Source organism: Lycium ferocissimum, unplaced genomic scaffold, assembly GCF_029784015.1.
Source record: "Lycium ferocissimum isolate CSIRO_LF1 unplaced genomic scaffold, AGI_CSIRO_Lferr_CH_V1 ctg14073, whole genome shotgun sequence".
NCBI lineage: Eukaryota > Viridiplantae > Streptophyta > Magnoliopsida > Solanales > Solanaceae > Lycium > Lycium ferocissimum.
In genome coordinates, this window is record NW_026715247.1 from 1,036 (window position 1) to 20,964 (window position 19,929).

General features: G+C 37.6%; 1 pseudogene; it reads left to right on the forward strand.

Annotated features, from left to right (window-relative positions):
- The first annotated feature begins 3,888 nt into the window (after positions 1-3,888).
- On the forward strand, positions 3,889-6,377 carry LOC132042212 (probable disease resistance protein At4g27220; annotated as a pseudogene).
- Positions 6,378-19,929: the final 13,552 nt, after the last annotated feature.

Here is a 19,929-nt window from a genome sequence, read left to right on the forward strand (position 1 = left end):
TATTTTTTTCTATATATAAAAATAAATCTAGTTTTCCAAATTTAGTTTAAAAAAAAAATGGTTTTCCACATTTTAAAAAAATAATTAATTTTTCCAAAATTTTATAAAAATTCAGTGACAAGAAAAACACTCTTTCTAGAATTTATTTGAGAAATAAAAGTGTCCTAAGAAGAAATCATGAAAATCAAGATTTTTTAAGACATTTTAAAAAAATAATTAAGTTTTCCATATTTTTAAAAAATCTGTTTTTCCATATTTTAATAAAATTCATGTTTTCAATTTTGTTTAAAAAATGAGAGGGGGGGGGGGGGATTTTTAAAAAAAATCAAATTTTCAGATTTTTTTATATATTTAAAAAAAACGGGTTTTGAAAATCATCTTTTTTAAACAAAATTCAGTTTTTTAATTTAAAAAAATCCATGTTTTCAGTTTTTTTTTTTTTTTTTTAAAAAATCAAACGGGTTTTAAAAATTTTTTTTTTTAAAGAAAATTCAGTTTTTAAATTTTTTTTAACCCATATTTTCAGTTTTTTAGAAAAAAAAATCAAATTTTTAATTTTTTTTTTTAAAAACGGGTTTTAAAAATCATTTTTTTAAAAGAAAATTCAGTTTTTTATTTTTTTTAAAAAAATTGACACATAAGCTAAAAAAATTAAAAAATAAAAAGAAAATAAATAAATACACATGTGGCAAGGAAAGTGTATGTCACTCTCCCGTATGGGAGTGGGCATCAACGTTTAGAGAGGGCGGGGGGGGGGGGAATTATTCAGTTTTAAATAAGTTTAGAGGGATAATAGGACTCAGGGAAAGGTAAGGTGTGTCGTAGCAACTTCGGGTATAATTCAGGGGGGTAATAGTCAGAGGCGGATCTAGGATTTGAAGGTGTCGGGTGCCATAATTTTTTTAATGTACATCTTGTTAGGAACGTGTTGGTTCGGGTCCATCTCTTTTTAGTTTATTCGGATCAACTTAATAGGCATTTTTTTATTTGCAAATCTGAAAATTACATCTCAAAAATCAAGAAACGAACATAATTAACATTTTAAACAAGGAATCACACCCATTAACAATAAGGTAAAATCAACATTTTCACCAAGGGACTTGCATCTTTTATGTATATTAGAAAATAAATTTGCACAAGTAAAATAACATCTTCAATAAGGGAATTACACCAATCAAAATAAGAAAAGTAATAGAAAAACTCCTCAATAGGTAATTACACTACATAAGTAAATGTAGAATTAGATAAACTACAAGTTCTCAAAAATAAATCATAAATTTCATGTTTTTTCTAAGCAATGCTTGTGAAATTTCCATCACAATTTAAGTAGTAAAGTGATTTAAATTGAATTTAACAATTTTAGAATAGCATAATTTTTTATAATACACTCCCTCCGTCCATTTTTATTTGTCCATTGTACTAAAAATATATGTCCACTTTAACTTGTAAGTTGTATAGTTTGAAAAACCAAGACATAATTTACCATTTTATACCTATTTTACCCTTATTATTAAGTACTCCAATTCATTTCTCATTTTATTTATTGCTTATTAAGAGTGTCCCAAGTCAAATATAGACAAGTAAACATGGACGGAGGGAGTAATAAACAAAAGAAATTATAAAAAATAAAAATAAATTGAATTTTGTTTTCAATCCAAAATTCCCATTGAGACCCAAGTTTTTCGATTTAAATACTCACAGATTTGAGACTAAGAAAAATGCTTCATTTAAGGGATTTTGAAGTTACTATTTGTGTGTTCTCGCTAGAGATCATAGATAAAATAATGGAATAAAGGAAAGACAATATAAATAATAAAAAGATAAATAGAAAATTAGGAGAGCCGAAAAGGGAATTACTGGTGCAAATGAACTAAAAAGCACAAAGAAAAACGGGAGTCGGAAATGTTCAAGATAAATTCAAACTTGTGTCTACCAGCCATGACACCTTTGTTTAATTTGCGATTGAGGGTGACAGGATCAAATATTTAACCTAGCTTAAGCAAATTGCAACATAGGTATATTAAAAATTTCTTAATCTAGGGGGTGCCATGCCACCCCCACCCCAAAGGGTGGATCCGCCCCCGGTAATAGTGCCTTATCCTTTCCCTTTTCCTACTGAAATATCACCATTTATGTATTAAATACACCTCGAAACTGACTAGGGCAACTATCAGCTGTTTTATTTTCCTACTTGAACTATCATCATCTACTCAATTAGGTGTGTTTCAATATATAGATAGTGATAGTTCAGGTAGGAAAAAAGAACAACCGACAGTTGGGGTCTGAAACTCGTGAAAAATTTATAGTTCAGGTGTGTTTTTGAATTTTGACCTTATCTCATGTTAAAAGCCAAACATCTCTTTCATCTTTTCCTTTGGTTACTGGTGTTAGCATGTCTTTGATAGTTAATTTGGACTGGCCGAATAAATGGAAAAAATAGAGGAAGCCAAGCAGAGAAAAGTCAGCAAGTGAGAATCTTCTATGTTCACTTCAATAATTTTCCTTATAGCGAACAAGGGCTTAAACATGACTCATTTGAGAGCTTAAACAAATGTGTGAAACTGTGAGGGAAAATTCCAAAAGCAACAGTTACTTGTCTTCCATATGGAATTATCAGACTTGCACTACTTTTAAGACTTCTTTAAATTACTTCTAGTTAGTCCCTAATCTCATTTTAGTGCATTCTTTTTGACCCCACTCTCCCTCTATTTATTCTCAAATCTGAATGCAGGACTCATAAATCTCAGCGAATATATATATATATATATATATATATATATATATATATATATATGCACACACGTGTGTGTGACTGTGGTAAAAGGTAAGTATGAGAAAAAGTGATAATGTTGTACGTCCACTTTAATAATTTTCCTTATTGAGAACAAGGGCTTCAACAAGAATCATTTGAGAACTTATTTATTTGTGTAAAACTAGGAGGGAAATACAATGCTAAAGGAAAATTCCAAACGCAACAATTACTTTTCCGTTTTTCTACTTTTCTGTGTCTGCCATATGGAATCAGATTTTCACTACTTTACAACAACAAACCCAGTGTGATCCCACAAGTGGGGTCTGGAGAGGGTAAGATCTACGTAGACCTTGTTACTGTTTTTTGAGCTTTTTTTCATGCCAAGTTCTGGGGGTGGGCATTCGGGCTATCAGATTGGACATGAAAATTTCTGTTTGGATTTTTGGTTTTTGAATTGAAGAAATCACAATTCAAATCCAATCCAAATAAGCTCGGATCGGATTAAATATTTTCTCGGATCGGATTAAATATTTTAAGTTCGATTTCGAATTAATCGGTTTGGATATTTTGAGTTTTCGGTTTTGACTTTTAAGCATTTAAGGCAGGGCTATCAGGAACGAAATTCATTGCCCAGTTGCCAAGTTATAGGTCTTAGCATAATGTAAAACCAAATATGTGGATTCAGCAAAGAATCGTTACCGCTAGACCACAAGGTATCAAATCGCATAGTTCAGTTCTACATTATTCGCTCTGTTTCATTGGAAGTTGTCTTATTCTTTAAGTAGTGAAATAAACTCTAGCTTTGCAAGTTATATATTATGTTTATTTTATAAAATTTTCTATTGGACTTAATATTATAATGTGTAGGGTCGTAGGGTACTAATCTATTGGACCTTTAGACTAATAAGTATTAGGAACATATATATGACTAGGTCTAAATATAAGGTATAAAAGTTTCGAATTTTCGGATATCAGAAAATCCGAAGTACTAAATCCGAAATCCAAAAAGTTTAAAAATAAAATCCGAAGTCCAATCTATAATCCAAAAATCCAAACCAAATACTCTAAAAATTTGGATTTCGGATTGGCCCAAACTATGCCCACCCCTACAAAGTTCTCCATTACTGCTCTTTGAGCTTTCATTTCACACCAAATTCTCCAACACTTGTGCTTTTTGAGCTTTCATTTCATATCACCTTTACTTCCCAGTAACTAAGAAAACTAGTCAAAAAGAGAGAATTAAAAAAAATTACCAGAGTTCTGACTTCAGGGTACAAAAAGGCTTATTACTAAACTATACTAGCTACTCAACTGGTAGCAAAGGAGATAGATATGGATATCTTATCTAATGTTGTGGGCAAGTTCACAGATTGCTTGATCCAGCCGGTTGTGCAAGAGATTGGGTATTTATTTTACTACAAAAGCAACATCAAATCTCTGGATAAAGAATCTGATAAGCTGGAGAATATCAGAAGCGGGGTACAGCAAGGAGCGGAGGCTGCCCGGAGAAACTTACAAGTCATTTCACCCAACGTTGAAGCTTGGTTAACTAGTGTTAATATGACTACTGCAGATGTAGTGAGTATACTGCAAGGTAGAGCTAAGGAAGAGGCCATGGAAGCTTTGAGAGATGAGGGGTTCATTATTATTGGGATATGAGGTATGGGTGGTGTCGGTAAGACGACACTGGCTGAAAAAATCAGAGAAAGGGCAAAACAAGAAAGGTTGTTTGATGAAGTTGGCATGGCAACTGTTAGTCAACAACCAGACTTGAAAAGAATTTAGCGTGAGATTGCAAGAGAAGTCGGGCTGACATTAGAATCAAAAAATTTGTGGAGTCATGGAGATCGGCTGCGTTCAAGGTTAATGGATCAGGAGAGTATCCTTCTAATCTTGGATGATGTTTGGGGACTCTTGATCTCTAAAGAAACTTGAAATTCCCAGTGGTAGCAACCACAACCACCGGTACAAGGTGGCACTGACAACGCGTCTCCGAAATTTTTCTGAAACAATGGAGGCCCAAACAATCGTGAAAGTTGGAACCTTATCTGATAGAGAAGCATGGATTCTTTTTAGGAAGAAATCCGATAATTCAATTGACGATCCTTCACTTCTTCACATAGCAAAAGATGTTGCGAAAGAATGCAAGGGGTTGCCGGTTGCAATAATTATGATTGCAAGAGCGCTAAAGTGTAAAAGCAACACTTCATGGGAATTGCCCTTAAACAATTACAAAGATCAACACCAAAAAATATCCAAGGAGTGATTAAAAATGTTTATCAATCTCTCAAGCTAAGCTATGATAAGTTAGAAGTGATGAAGTCAGGTATTTGTTTTTGCTTTGTTCCTTATTCAAGGAAGATAGTAATATCAAGCCTGAATAGTTACTTAGATATAGAATGGGGCTTGCCATCTTTTCAGAAATTGAAAATTTAGAAGAAGCAAGAAAGAGGGTTTATCATCTGTTAGAAACATTGAAAGATCATTTCATCTTATTCCGACGTTCAGGCATATATTATGTCAAAATGCATGATGTGGTCCGTGATGTGGCTATATATATATATATATATTACTTCTGAGGGCAAGCATGCATGTTTTTATGGTAAGTCACGGTGTGAACTCAAAAAAGTTCCCAAGAAGAACTTCTTACGAGCCATACAGTCACATGTCAATTGTTGCACAAAATTTGATGAGCTTCCTAAACCAATATTTTGCCCAAGTCTTGAGTTTCTAATGTTAAAACTATTTGAAGAGCCATTCAAATTATAGGACGATTTTTTTGTTGGAATGAGAAAAATCTATGTCTTAATCCTGAGTGGATATAAGGACTCCATTTTTCCTTTTCCAGCATCTGTTCAGTTGTTTTCAAATCTGTGAACGCTATCTCCGATTAATTTAAGGTTGGATGACAGATCCATTATTGGCAAACTAGTCACTATAGAAATTCTCAGCATCAGAGATTCTTACTTAAAGGTGCTGCCAGTGGAGATAGGAAAACTAACCAATCTAATTATGTTAGAGTTTTGGAATGAGGAAAAAGCACTTGAAAGCATTTCACCAGGGGTCTTATCAAGGCTAGTTCGATTGGAGGAACTACATCCAGTGGCAGTAGAACATTGTAGTTACTCCAACTTGAGGGAGCTGGAATCCTTATCAAGATTGACTGCACTGACATTAATTGAATGTTCCGGAGATGGGATTTATTGTAACTTGGACCTTCCCTCCAAGTTGACTCGATACTATCTATATATGGGCCAAAAAGTTCATGAGTACCTCGATAGTGAACTCCTGGATGATCACAACAAGATTATGGATCTCGAGGTCACTGAGACCACACCATTGGGTGATTGGATCCACTGCCTGTTGAGGAAGAGCCAACATAGACATTCAACTGGAACGGGCTCCAACAATGTGCAGCCTGAGTTGCTACTCGATGAATTTCAGAACATGAAAGATCTACGTCTGGCTGATTGTGATTCAATGACGCCTTTATTGAATATCCACTCTCAGAATAATATACTGTTCCCCGAACTCGAAAGTCTGGAGGTAAGCGGTTGTCCTAGTCTATAGTACTTTTGTAGTGACACTGTTGAAGGCATTGAGTTCCCTCAGTTACAAACAATGGACTTTCACTCCTTCTATGAGTTCAAAAATTTCTGGCCTACAACCAACAACTCTGTCACCGATTCAAAACCACTTTTTGATGAAAAGGTATGCTTCTACTGTTCTAAATGGGACGTATCTTGGAAAAAGAAATTATTTTTTAGCTTTAGTTTGAAAGGCGTTTATGAATTAAAATATTACCTTATACTTGAGCATTAAAGATCTTTACTTACTTAATGTTTTATTTTTTCTTTTATATACAACATTATTTTTTCTTTACCTAAGTACTTTATCTATAACTTAGTTAGTTTTGTCTTATTCTTAATGGTAAATATTTCAGTAACTTTACTGTTTTAACTAGTTAAAGTTTAATAACTTTAATGCGGCGAAAGATAGTTTTTGTTACTTTACTGTTGCAGCAGATAAGTGGGTAAATCTCACCAATCATTCATGAAAATAACCGTATTTTAGAGCCACGAATCCTTATATTCTTTTGTCAGTTTGTACTTCAATTAAGTTTCGCGAATTAAAAAATCACGCTAATTCTAATTCCACCCTTCCATTTAAGTACTTAGTTTTCCACTACTCGTTACCTTGATGTAAGATGAGATATGGTTCATTTTTGAATTTGTACTTGAAGCTATATTGAATCCTCATCCCTTATAAAAAAACACAAGGCCTTCAACATTTGCATGTTGATACACTCAAATTTACACTTTTAATAGCATAAAGTGGACGATGTCAAATATAGTAACCCAACAAGGCTGGGGTCGAATCCCACAGAGAATATGGCGTGAAAAATTTACTAAATAAGCATTATACTAAGCTTGCGGTCCTGGTGCATTCCAGAAAAAGGGTTTTATAGTTGTTTTGGTTTGTGGACTAATTTAAAGTGACTAGAAATTTAAAGTTGTAAATATATGGGTAAAAAGAACCAAGGTTGTGTCCCCGTTAGATAAAGTGTATGATCATGGGTATCGATCTTGATATACTTCTAATGGATCGTTTTTTATGGATGCACTTAACCTCTATGTGAATCTGAACTATTTCCCAATAAGAAAAGATTATTTCTTTCTATGCTTTTTCCAAAGATAAGAAAGTATGCATGAAGAACGGTTAATTATGCCAAGTAAATTCCTCTTATTCCTAAGTGAATTTATTAAACAAGGTTTAAAGCCTTGAGTTCTTGTTATTTGTTCTTACCTAACCCTAGTTATTTTTCCAAATAAACTAAAGTTTAAGGCGCTAGCTAATGTTTGCAACCACTAACTATATGATGAAAACGCAGAACAAATAAACCCTAACAATCCATTATGCGTATATCATTCACGATCCCCAATCACAAAACACCCATCCTTGGGTTCACAACCTTAGTAAAGGTGTTTAGCTACTCATGACAACAAGAAAACAATAAAAGATTGAAGATTGCATAATCGAATTTTGTATTAAACTTACGAATAAAACTTGAAAGTAACGAATGTATTTGTCTGGAAAATCTTCAAAAGAAATAACAACTCAAAAGTAATTATTACAAGTCTAAAACTCTAGATGTCTGAAAAAATAAAACCTAAACAGGTATTTATACAAGTTAAACTCAGAATAATCAATCCCAATCCTGTTCCAGCTCGGCTTGCACTTTGACGGCCGTTGTTGTACTTCGACGGTCATCGACATGTTCGACGAGCATGACGACGATCTGATAACATATTTTCAATTTGCAGAACTCCCATCGTCGAGGCACTTCGACGGACCGTCGATCATGTCGACGGTGCAAGTCGACAGTCTGATGACTTTTTCACTTTGTAGGAACTTGAACGACTAGGCAACTCGACGGACCGTCGAGCATGTTGATGGTCCGTCCTTAATGCATATCAGAACAGATCACTTTTTTCCTCATTTTTCGCTTACCGAGCATTCTAACTTCGAAATACCTGCAAAACACACAAAACACATCAAATTAACACAAACTTGCTCGGAAACAAGTAAGACTTAGAGTTAAAAAGCATTATATATGCCATAATCTCATGCCACATCAACACCCCCAACTTAAAGTCTTTGCTTGTCCTCAAGCAAGTCAACTAACAGACTCAATCTACAAATGTCTTGATAGTACAAAGTAAAACTGTCTACAGTGGTTGTGGCAATTAACTTCTGGCATATCATGTGCATCACAATGACTCTCCTCCCCTATAAAGACAAACCCAATCAAGGACTCGTTACAACTAACAATGAGGCTTCAATTTATGACATCTAGTTATCAAAGAAATCATAGCACACACGAATCAAGACTCACGGGAAACCAGTCACTTAACAAATTCTCATGCCCTCACAAAGACCAAAGAATGTCCCAACATATATGTACACACAGAATGGGACAAAAGACAAAGGAGAAGAGAAACACTCACACTAACACTCACTGTTACACCTTGAAATATTTTTCGTTAGCTTACAGTGAATAGACTAAAGAAGGGCATGATGTATACGATGTTTTGACAAGTAAGGAATAGCCTTTAATGGTCATGATTAAGATTTCAAAAGACATTCGAGGTAAGAGGGGAGAGTTTCTAAGGAAAGCAAGTCATATGTTGTGTGTCGGACAAAAATTACCAGTGTCGAGTTAATGACGTTCTAATGATGCTTTGGGAAAGAGTTATAACGTCTCTTAGATTGATTTTGAAGTGTTAAACAAGTGTTAAGAAGGTTCCATAAGGATTGGAGATTAAACGAACGACCGAGATCATTTTAGGAAAAAGGAGTTATACGACCGACTTATACGGTCCGTATAAGGGGCCGTATAACACCCAGCAGAAATGATGTCTGGCCAGTGGTGAACCACGACCAGTTACACGGACCGTGAAATGTTCTACGGACCGTATAAGTGTTCGTGGAATTCCCCACGAGCTGAATAAGTTCTGATTATATAAGTGTGTTCGCACTTCATTTATTTCATTTCCCACATTTCTTCATCTCTCTCAAGACCCCTAGAAGATTCCATACACTTCATCCACAAGAATTCAAGGAAATTGATGATCAACTTCATCAAACCAACAAGAATCAAGATTGCGAAACACATTAAAGTCATCTAAGTCAAGAAATTCCAAGAGAAAGTGAACTAGGGTTTTGGGTGCAAGAAGAGTATCGCCACTCAAGGCTTGTTCCTATAATATCTAAGGTAAGTTTTATGGTGTTCTCATGATGTTTGAAGTATTGTAAAGTTGAAACACTTGGATTGTAGAAGAATATATGAAATGGGTCACAAATGTGGGAATAGTGCCATTGTTGAGTAGTAGTTGGAATGAATCATGAATATGGATATGTGATGATAGTAAGTAGGTTACAAACGACATTTAGAACATGAAATAAGCATTGTATGTGAAGAAACATGATGTTGAACTATGACCATGATTATGGAGAATTGAAGTGAAATCGTGAAATGTGAATAAAGTAAATGAATGATGATTGTTGTTTATGAAATTGTGATCGTTGTTACAAATGTTTGGGAGTTTATATGGAATATGGAGGAAGCTGTATAAACAAAGGAAATGCTGCCCAATTTTCTCTAGCTTTAGTAAGCACGTTCTTATAATCATTTAGCTAATGTCGATACGAATTCTCTTGAAGGTAAAGACGTGAGCATTAAAGGAGAACGAGCAAGCAATAGAATAGTTAAACGACAAAGGTATGTAAGGCTTGGACCCTTCTTTCAAAGGCATGATTCTGATATCGAATCTTTTCGTAAATTTCCATAACCCTCTCATGTCACAACGTGTCGAAAGCTAATAAGTCTTAGTAGTTCGTACAAGAAGAAGATGATATGTGTTTAAGATGATGATGATACCATTGTATAACCTCATTGACTTTATTCATTAATTGTTATCTCACCTTATGACTCTAGTTCCACCAAGGTGAGACTTAGTGATGGAAAGTGTCCCATAATATAATCAGAGGATACGACCTTTTGTCACTCCGATGTAACTATAACAATTGTTTAAGTTCTTCTATAAGTTTCTATGGTATATGATATATATATATATTAATGAATATATGGATATGCATGTATGGGATATGGGGAAAAGGAAGAGGCGTTATATACGCATAACCACCTGATCAACTGGCACATTATGATATTGTCCCGACGCGGGATATATGGATAAATGGATCGGTCGTTCGTTTGAGGCAATGCATAGACATATATATATATATATATATATATATATATATATATATATATATATATATATATGATGTTGATATGACATATGGAGCGGGCCGTACGTCCCACGACAACATATATATATATATATACGTATATATAGAGATAAATAAGTATAATGAGAACGATATATATATATATATAGATCGAGCTGCACGTTCCGCAGCAATAGTATAAAAGCATATATGTATGTATGTATGAAAGTGTTAAAGGAAATTACGTGTGTGTTTCTTCTAAAGAGGCATCTCCCTACTTTCTATTTCCTTATTTCTTATTTCTATCATTGGTAGTACTCATGCCTTACATACTCAGTACTTTGCTCGTACTGATGTCATTTTCTTTATGGACGCTGTGTTCATGCTCACAGGTAGACAGGGAGACAGCGCAGATCCGTAGGTGCCTATCAGCAGACACATAGGAGCACTCCACTACTCCGGAGGTGCTATTTTTGTTATATTCTTTTCTTTTGTGTACATACATGGGTATGACGGGGTCCTGTCCCGTCCTTATGTCTCAGCATTCTAGTAGAGGCTCATAGATACATACATGTGGGTAGTAGATGTCGTATGGTCCCCTCAGAGTATATTTGTATATCATTTCGGTAGCCTCGCGGGCTCATGTTTTTGTATATATGTGTATATGTGTGGAAGCAATGATGACTATTTTATGACGAGTGTTGTGTTGAGCATGATGTATGCATAGGATGAGTTCGATGTTAAGTATGCTAGGTGGTGCTCGAGGCAGCTTCGAGTACCCGTCATGACCCTAGCTAGGTCGTGACAAAAGTGGTATCAGAGCAGTTCTGTCCTTGGGTGTGTCTACGAGCCGTGTCTTGTAGAGTCTCGTTTATGGGTGTGAAGCGCGCTACACTTATAAACGGGAGGCTGCAGGGCATTTAGGAATAATGACCATCTTTCTTTTTCATAGATCGTGCGATAGAGCTAAGTTATAAGATTTCTTTCCTCCTAACTGTGCTTTATGATTTCAGTGATACTGCTAAGAAAGAAGCAAATTTGCACGTTATTAAATGCCGCTGGAGAAGGCACCAGTCGGGAACCCCCAGCCGAGTTAGGACATAATGAGGCTCAGAGTGCTACTCCCTCGCATGCCACTCCCACTTCTATTCCTCCAACAGCAGAGGAGAATGAGAGGGCCCCAGCTCCTTCTCCTATTGCTCCAGATCAGGACTTACGGGATGCAGTCCAGTTGTTGACTCAGTTGGTTGCCGCTTAGGCTCAACGGCAAAGTGCGAGTCCCGGTGATAGAGCCACTAGCGCCAGAGCTCGAGATTTTATGAGCTTGAATCCTCTGAAATTTTTTGGGTCAAAGCCGGACGAAGACTCGCAGGGCTTCATAGATGAAATGCTGAGGACATTGAGAATTATCCATGCTTCTGACACTGAGTCTGTGGAATTGGCATCTTATAGACTCCGGGATGTAGCTGTGTTATGGTGTAATAATTGGATTTCTTCAAGAGGGGACAATGCACCTCCCCCGGTTTGGCAAGAGTTTGTTGATGCTTTTATTCTCCACTATTTGCCACCGGCAGTTCGAAGAGCCCGAGCTGACAGATTTTTAAATTTAAGACAAGGGAATATGAGCGCTTCGGAGTATAGTCTCCGCTTCAATTCATTGGCCCGGTATGCTCTGGCCATGGTAGCCGACATGGGAGACCGGGTACATCGGTTTGTGAGTGGCTTAGGGCCACACATATTCAAGGATTGTTTGACAGCTTCATTGCAGGAGGGAATGGACATCTCCCGTATCCAGGCCCACGCCCAGAATTTGGAAGAGCAGCAACAGCCGCAAAGGGGTGAGCGTGATATTGACAGGGGAGATGTAGCAAGAGGGCGATTCGTCTGGTGCTAATAGTGAATATAGAGAGGGTCAAAGACAAGCAACATTCTAGACATTCAGGCCAATCGGCGGCTAGCGCACCTTCTCGATTTGTGGGTAGGAGAATTGATCGCCCCATCTATTTAGGACAGGGCCAGAGTTCGAGAGCCTCCGATTTCCGCACTGCGGCGATTCCACCGTATGCGACTTCCTTTACCACGGTGTACTCAGTGTGGTAGACCACATTCGAGACAAGGCCGCTTGGCTGTGTGCCCGTTATACTCCGCGTCGGTTGGCCATTTGATGCGTGATTGTCTATTGAGGAGTGATAGAGATAGGGCCCAGCCCACAGGGTCTGCAGCCGTCTCTTCTTCATCCGTGCGCCCTGTAGGGCAGACCACCCAGGCTCCTCAGACTTCAGCAGTAGGGCTGGGCATAAATACCGAAAATTAAAAAATCGGACCGAACCGAACTGAACTTCAAGAAATCGAAACCGAAAGAATTGAACCGAACTAGTTCGGTTCGGTGTTTGGTGTTCACCTTCAAAAAATCGAAACCGAAATAGCCGAACTGAACTTTGATGAAACCGAACCGAAGAATCGAAATTTAAACCAAAATTTATACATTACCCAAAAAAATTAAATAGTCTAGACTCATTAAGTTTAAGCCCAAAAAAAACCCAATTGTAATGAACTCTCTTTTGCTTTTGTATTCCTAATTTTCCACTTGCTTGAGAAAATCAAATATCCTTAACAAAGAAAGGTGACTAGGATGTGTCTTTAGGATTAATGTATGTCCTTTATGTGTTTTTTTTAATTATTCTTATTATATGTATACAACACCTAGTAATCCTACATTATGGTTATGATTTTCTGTTTCGTGTATCCCTTTTGTTTGATTTTGATTTTAATTTGTTAGTTTTATGTTTTGTTGCTTTTGAGAATATGAATTAGTGTAAATGGAATTGCTTCTAATATCATATCAAAAAACCGAATTAAAAAAACTGAAACCGAACCGAACCAAACTTTAAAAAACCGAAACCGAAAGAACCGAACCGAACTAGTTTGGTTCGGTGTTCGGTGTCCACCTTCAAAAAACCAAAACCGAAATAGCCAAATCGAATTTTGCTAAAATCGAACTGAAGAACCGAATCCCGACCCCTATTCAGCAGGCCATGGTAGGGGCCGAGAAGGAGCGTCTAGCGGTCCTCAAAACCATATATATGCATTGGCCGGGCGACAGGATTTGGAGTCTTCCCCTTACGTTGTTATAGGTATACTGACTGTATTTTCCTATGACATTTATGCGTTGATTGATCCGGGCTCTACTTTATCATATATTTACTCCTTATATTGCCGATCGCATCGGGGTGAAACCTGAACCAATCGAACCTTTTGAAGTGTCTACTCCGGTTGGCGACCTCATGATAGCTAGACAAGTGTATAAAAAGTGTGTGATTGTAGTATGTGGTCGACGCACCGTAGCCGATTTAATTCAACTAAAAATGCTAGATTTTGATGTTATTATGGGCATGGATTGGTTGGCTTCTTGTTATGCTAATGTGGATTGTAGGACAAAAGTGGTTCGGTTCCAATTTCCGGGAGAACCAGTGCTTGAATGGAAAGGCAAAATAGCATCTCCAAAAGGTAGGTTTATTTCCTATCTCAAAGCAAGGAAGATGATTGCCAAGGGCTATATTTATCATTTAGTCCGAGTTCATGACACCGAAGCAAAGCCACCGACTCTTCAATCCGTCCCGATAGTAAATGAGTTTCCAGATGAACTTCTAGGTCTTCCCCCAGAGCGGGAGATTGAATTTACTATTGATGTATTACGGACACCGAGCCGATATCCATTCCCCGTACGAATGGCCCCGCGTAATTAAAGGAGCTAAAGACACAATTGAAGGATTTTTCGAGAATGGATTTATTAGGCCTAGTTCATCGTCGTGGGGAGCACCGGTGTTATTTGTAAGAAAGAAAGATGGTTCTTTACGGATGTGCATTGATTATAGGCAGCTGAACAAGGTGACCATCAAGAATAAATATCCGCTTCCGAGAATCGATGATTTGTTCGATCAGTTGCAAGGTGCAAAATGGTTTTCAAAGATTGATTTAAGATCAGGATACCACCAAGTGAGAGTCAAGGAAGAAGACATTCCGAAAACAGCTTTCAGAACCCGATATGGTCATTATGAATTTCGAGTGATGTCATTTGGCTTGACTAATGCTCCCGCAGTATTTATGAATCTGATGAATAATGTGTTCAGGCCTTTCTTAGATTTATTCGTGATTGTATTTATCGATGACATTCTCGGTATATTCTCGGTCGAAGAGTACGCAGTCATCCGCGCATCGTCCTTGGAATTCTTCGGGCTCGAGAATTATATGCTAAATTTTCAAAATGCGAATTTTGGCTGAATTCTGTAACTTTTCTGGGCCATATTATTTCAACTGATGGAATTCGGGTCGATACTCAAAAAATTGAGGCCGTAAAGACTTGGCCAAGGCCCACAACACCTACGGAAGTCCATAGCTTTCTGGGATTGACAGGTTATTACAAAAGATTCGTGGAAGGATTTTCCTCTATTTCAGCACCCTTAACGAAGCTAACGCAGAAGGCTGCAAATTTCAGTGGACCGATGCCTGTGAGCGTAACTTCCAAGAGCTGAAAGATAGGTTGACTTCAGCCCCAGTCCTGACACTTCCAGAAGGATCAGAAGGCTATGTTGTGTATTGTGACGCCTCCAGTGTCGGGTTAGGCTGTGTACTGATGCAGCACGGTAAGGTCATTGCCTATGCTTCCAGGCAATTGCGGAAACATGAGAAGAATTACCCGACTCGTGATCTTGAATTAGCTGCGGTTATCTATGCACTAAAGATGTGGAGACATTATTTATACGGTGTCCATGTTGACATCTACACAGATCATAAGAGTCTCCAGTATATTTTCAAGCAAAAGGAGTTTAACCTAAGACAGAGGCGATCGTTAGAGTTATTGAAGGACTATGATGTCAATATTCTATATCATCCCGGAAAAGCAAATGTAGTGGCTGATGCACTTAGCCGTAAATCAATGGGTAGTCTATGTGAGGTCCCTCGGGAGAAGAAAGAACTAATTCATGAGCTCCACCAACTAGCTAACCTTGGAGTTCGCTTGATTGATTCGGATAATGCGAGAATTGGCATTCATAATCCAACCGTCTCATCCTTAGATACGAGGTGAAAGAGCGTCAATATGAAGATCCCCGCTGAGCCACTATAAAGATACATTTCATGAGAAAGAGAAATCTCCATTTGGGATTTATAGACGGAGCTCTTAGATACCGAGACAAAGCAGCTATGTGTTCCGAAATGCCGCGGAATTACGTTGTCGAATTCTATGCTAGTTTCATTATTCGGCATTCCATTCACCCAAGAACGACAAATATGTATCATGACCTCAAGTTGATGTATTGGTGGGATGGAATGAAGAAAGACATAGCAGAATTTGTAGCCCAATGTCCAAATTGTCAGCAAGTGAAAATCGAGCATCAAAAGCCAGGAGGGTTCTTACAAGCCATGGAAATCCCAACCTGGAAATGGGAAGTGATCAACATGAATTTTATTATAGGGTTGCCTTGTTCCCGAAGTAAGTATGACTCCATATGGGTGATCGTGGACAGACTCACGAAATCAACCCATTTTCTTCCAGTCAGAACCACATATTCGGCAGAAGATTATGCAAGGTTCTATGCTAAAGAGATTGTGCGACTTCATGGAGTCCCGGTGTCCATTATTACTGACAGAGGAGCACAATTTACAGCTAAATTTTGGAAGTCATTCCATGGAGGCTCGGGGTACTGTGCAAGGCTTAGCACGCGTTTCATCCGCAAACCGACGGGCAAGCCGAACGCACTATTCAGAACTCGGGAAGATATGTTAGCGGGCATGTGTGTTAGATTTTGGTGTAGTCGATGACCACTTACCTCTTATTGAGTTTGCATATAATAATAGCCACTCATTCCAAGATTCAAATGGTCTGCATTTAAGCTTTATATGGAAGGAAGCGCAGACTTCCAATAGGATGGTTTGAAATAGGAGAAGTGCAAACTCAATAGGCCCTAAGTTGATCCAACAAGCAAGAAAAAAGTCAAGGTGATCCGAGATCGATTGTCGATGTACCCAAAGTCGCCAAAAATCTTATGCGGACAACCGCCGGCGAGATTTGAAATTTCAAGTCGATTTATCAGTATTTTCGCGTTGCCGCCAAAATAAAAAGGCTTTAGAGATTTGGAAAAAGGGGAAAAAATTCCTCAAACTTTGGCCCTTAAATAAAATTGTCCGCAAGATAGGCCAAGAAAACGAACCGGGCTTCCCCTTTAAATTGAATCACCATCCGGGTTTTTTTATGTATCAATGCTCCGGGAAAAGTGCCAGATCCTACCGAACCGGGGGCCGAAGGGATGTTCAAGTTAAAAAAGGGGTTTTTGAAAGGGAAAAACCCCTTGCCAATTAGATAGGCAAGTACGGAAACTTAGAAACAAAGAAGTTTGGGTTCCTCAAGGTCTTATGGGGAAAAATAACCAGAGGAAAACTGGGAAGGGAAGAAAACATGGGAAATCCAAGTCCCGCACCTATTTTAACCCCTGGGGAAAAATCCAAGAAGGGGACATCCAATTTTTTTGTGATGTAATTCTTTTCTTTTGATGTTCAGGTCGTGTTTTGGCCCTTATTTTTTCGTTGGTTTTGGGCCCCCCCCAGGGGATCATATCTTTTTTGGGTTGTTGGGAAGGAGATAAAATGGCATAAAGGGGGAAAATCGGGGAAAAATTTTTATAAGATTCCCAAGAGTCTAACATTCGAGGGGCGAATTTTTCCAAGGGGGAAAAGGGTGTTACACCTTGCATTTTTCATACGGTTTAAAAAATGCCAATTGTCCTAGCCTTGGGGAAATAGGACAAATTTTTTTGAGGTTAAAGGGGTGATATGTCCATTTTTGAGTATATAATGGAGTAAAACCATGTTTAGTAAGCCTTTGGGGGAAAGGGTTTTAAAACCCCGGTCAAAACCCGAAAGGCTCGGGGGGAAATTTTGGAAAACCATTATGGGATTTTTTTTGGGGAACACCAGCAGCAAAGCCGTTTTGGGCCCCCAGCCTTTCGGGTTTTTACAAAGGGAAAATTTTGGGGATTTTAGGTTTCCCCGACACAACATGCGCCCGGAAAAACGCTTTTTGGGGTTAACAAAGCCGCCGATTTGGGTTGGTCCGTAATTTTCCGGACCACCAAAATAGCCCAAATTGATCCTAACTCATTATTCTACCATTTTTTGGGCCTAGAAACCCTAGGGAAAATCTCTCAACAAGTTTCTCTTATGATCTAAGACCAAAATAAGGGGAAAAAAAGTGGGTTCTAAAATGAAAAATTCCATGATCATTATTAGATTGTTCTTCCTCTTTGGGGGAAGGAAATTTGGAGGGGAGGGTTTTGGTTTAATGATCCCCTTTTGGGTTAAGGAAGATTACACTCCATCTTCATGTTTATAGTATTATTTGGCATTTACATAACTTTGGGGAAAGGGGAAATTGTGGGAAATAAGGTTTAAGTTGTGCTAGAACTTTTTAAACTATGCCCCGAGTATGAATTGTTCTAGAATTTGGGAGGTTGTGATGTTTGGGTTGGGGGGTTTTGGCCCAAAAAAGTTGTAATAGGTTGTTGGGTTGCTAAGTAAGTTGTGAAGATGGAAAGGGAATAGTATAGAATTGAGGGAAAAACAAAAGGGCTTTCATGAATCTCATACACATGAAATGTTCGACAAAAAAGTCTAAAAAGAGTTTCTTATAAGCTATAACCCATCGTTGATGCGGAAAACTTTGCTAAGTAGATAATCATTTATGAAATTTTCGAGGACCCCGAGGGGTCCGATACTAAGGAGACAAGGTATGTAAGGCTTACCTCCTTCTTTCAAAGGCATGATTTGATTGTTCTTCGTAAAATTTTCCCCAAAAAATCCCTTTTTCCCAACCTGTCAAAACTAATAAGTTTTTAGTAGTTCTTAAAAAAAAGAGATATATGTTTAAAATTTTTGAGATCCCATTGTATAACCTCATTGACGTTATTCATTAATTGTTATCTCACCTTTACTCTAGTTCCACCAAGGTGAGACTTAGGATGGAAAGTGTCCCATAGCATAATCGGGGGGTACCACCTTATGTCACTCCGATTAACTAAACAATTGTTTAAGGTTTTTCTATATGTTTCTATGGTATATGATAATATATATATATATATATATATATATATTAATAATATATGGATATGCATGTATGGGGTATGGGGAAAAGGAAGAGGGTTTATATACGCCCTAACCACCATCACTTTTACATTATGATATCGTCCCCTCCCACGGGGAAAATGGATAAATGGATCGGGCCGTTTTGTTTCCGGGGGAATGCATGGGCATATATATAGGTTTTTGATACAAAAAAAGGAGGGGCCGCTTCCCCCGGCAACATATATAGTATATAGAGATAAATAAGTATAATGAGAAATGATATATAGGATCGGGCCACGTTCCCGTTAAAATAGTATAAAAAAAAATATATGTATGTATTGGGAAGGGAAAGGAAATTACATTTTGTTTTTCAAAAAGGGGATCTATCTACCTTCTATTTCCCCCTTTTTTTATTCCTATCATTGGTATTACCCCCATGTTTTCATACCCGATTTTTTTCCACGACGTCTTTTTTTTTAGGACGTTTGTTCATGCCCACAAAATTGGGGAGACGGGGGGCAAATCCGTAGGTGCCTATTCCCAAAGGCACATAGGAGACTCCACTACTCCGGAAGGGGCTATTTTTGTTATATTCTTGTGTACATACATGGGTAAGGGCGGGGGCCCGTCCCGCCCTTTTGTCTCCGCATTCTAGAGAGGCTCGAGATACCGTTGGGGGCATGCCTTTTGGGGCCCCCGTTTTATATTTGTATATTATTTCGGGGCCTCGGGGCCTGTTTTTTTGATATATTTTGGGAATGTATTTAAAATGATGATATCCTTGGACGATGTTGTGTTGGCATGACGTATACATAGGATGAGTTCGATGTTAAGATGAAAGGGTGTCGGGGGAGTTGGGGACCCCTCATGGCCCTAACCGGGTCGTGACATGTAAGTCATTGGCTTTATTTCCCTCTATTTTTTTAAAAAATTAGTACAATCTTTTTACTCCAGAGGAAAATATCACAATAAAAAACATACAACACAAATGTGACAATTATTGTGGAATTTTCTCCAAAAAAGAAGAAACCTCTAGAACCGATATTTTCATTTCCCTTTTTTTCAAGGGGTTTTTTTAAAACAAATGATATCCCTTTTTACCCCAAAACAAGAAAAAGGGGATAAAAATTTTTTTTGCTAAAAAATCCAAAAAAAAAAAAACACAAAGAACAACTATTGAAAAAAAAAAACGAATACACAAGCAAATGCATTATACAAACCCCCAAAGTGGCTACCGACAAGATTTCCCTATACCCACAAACCCTGTAAAC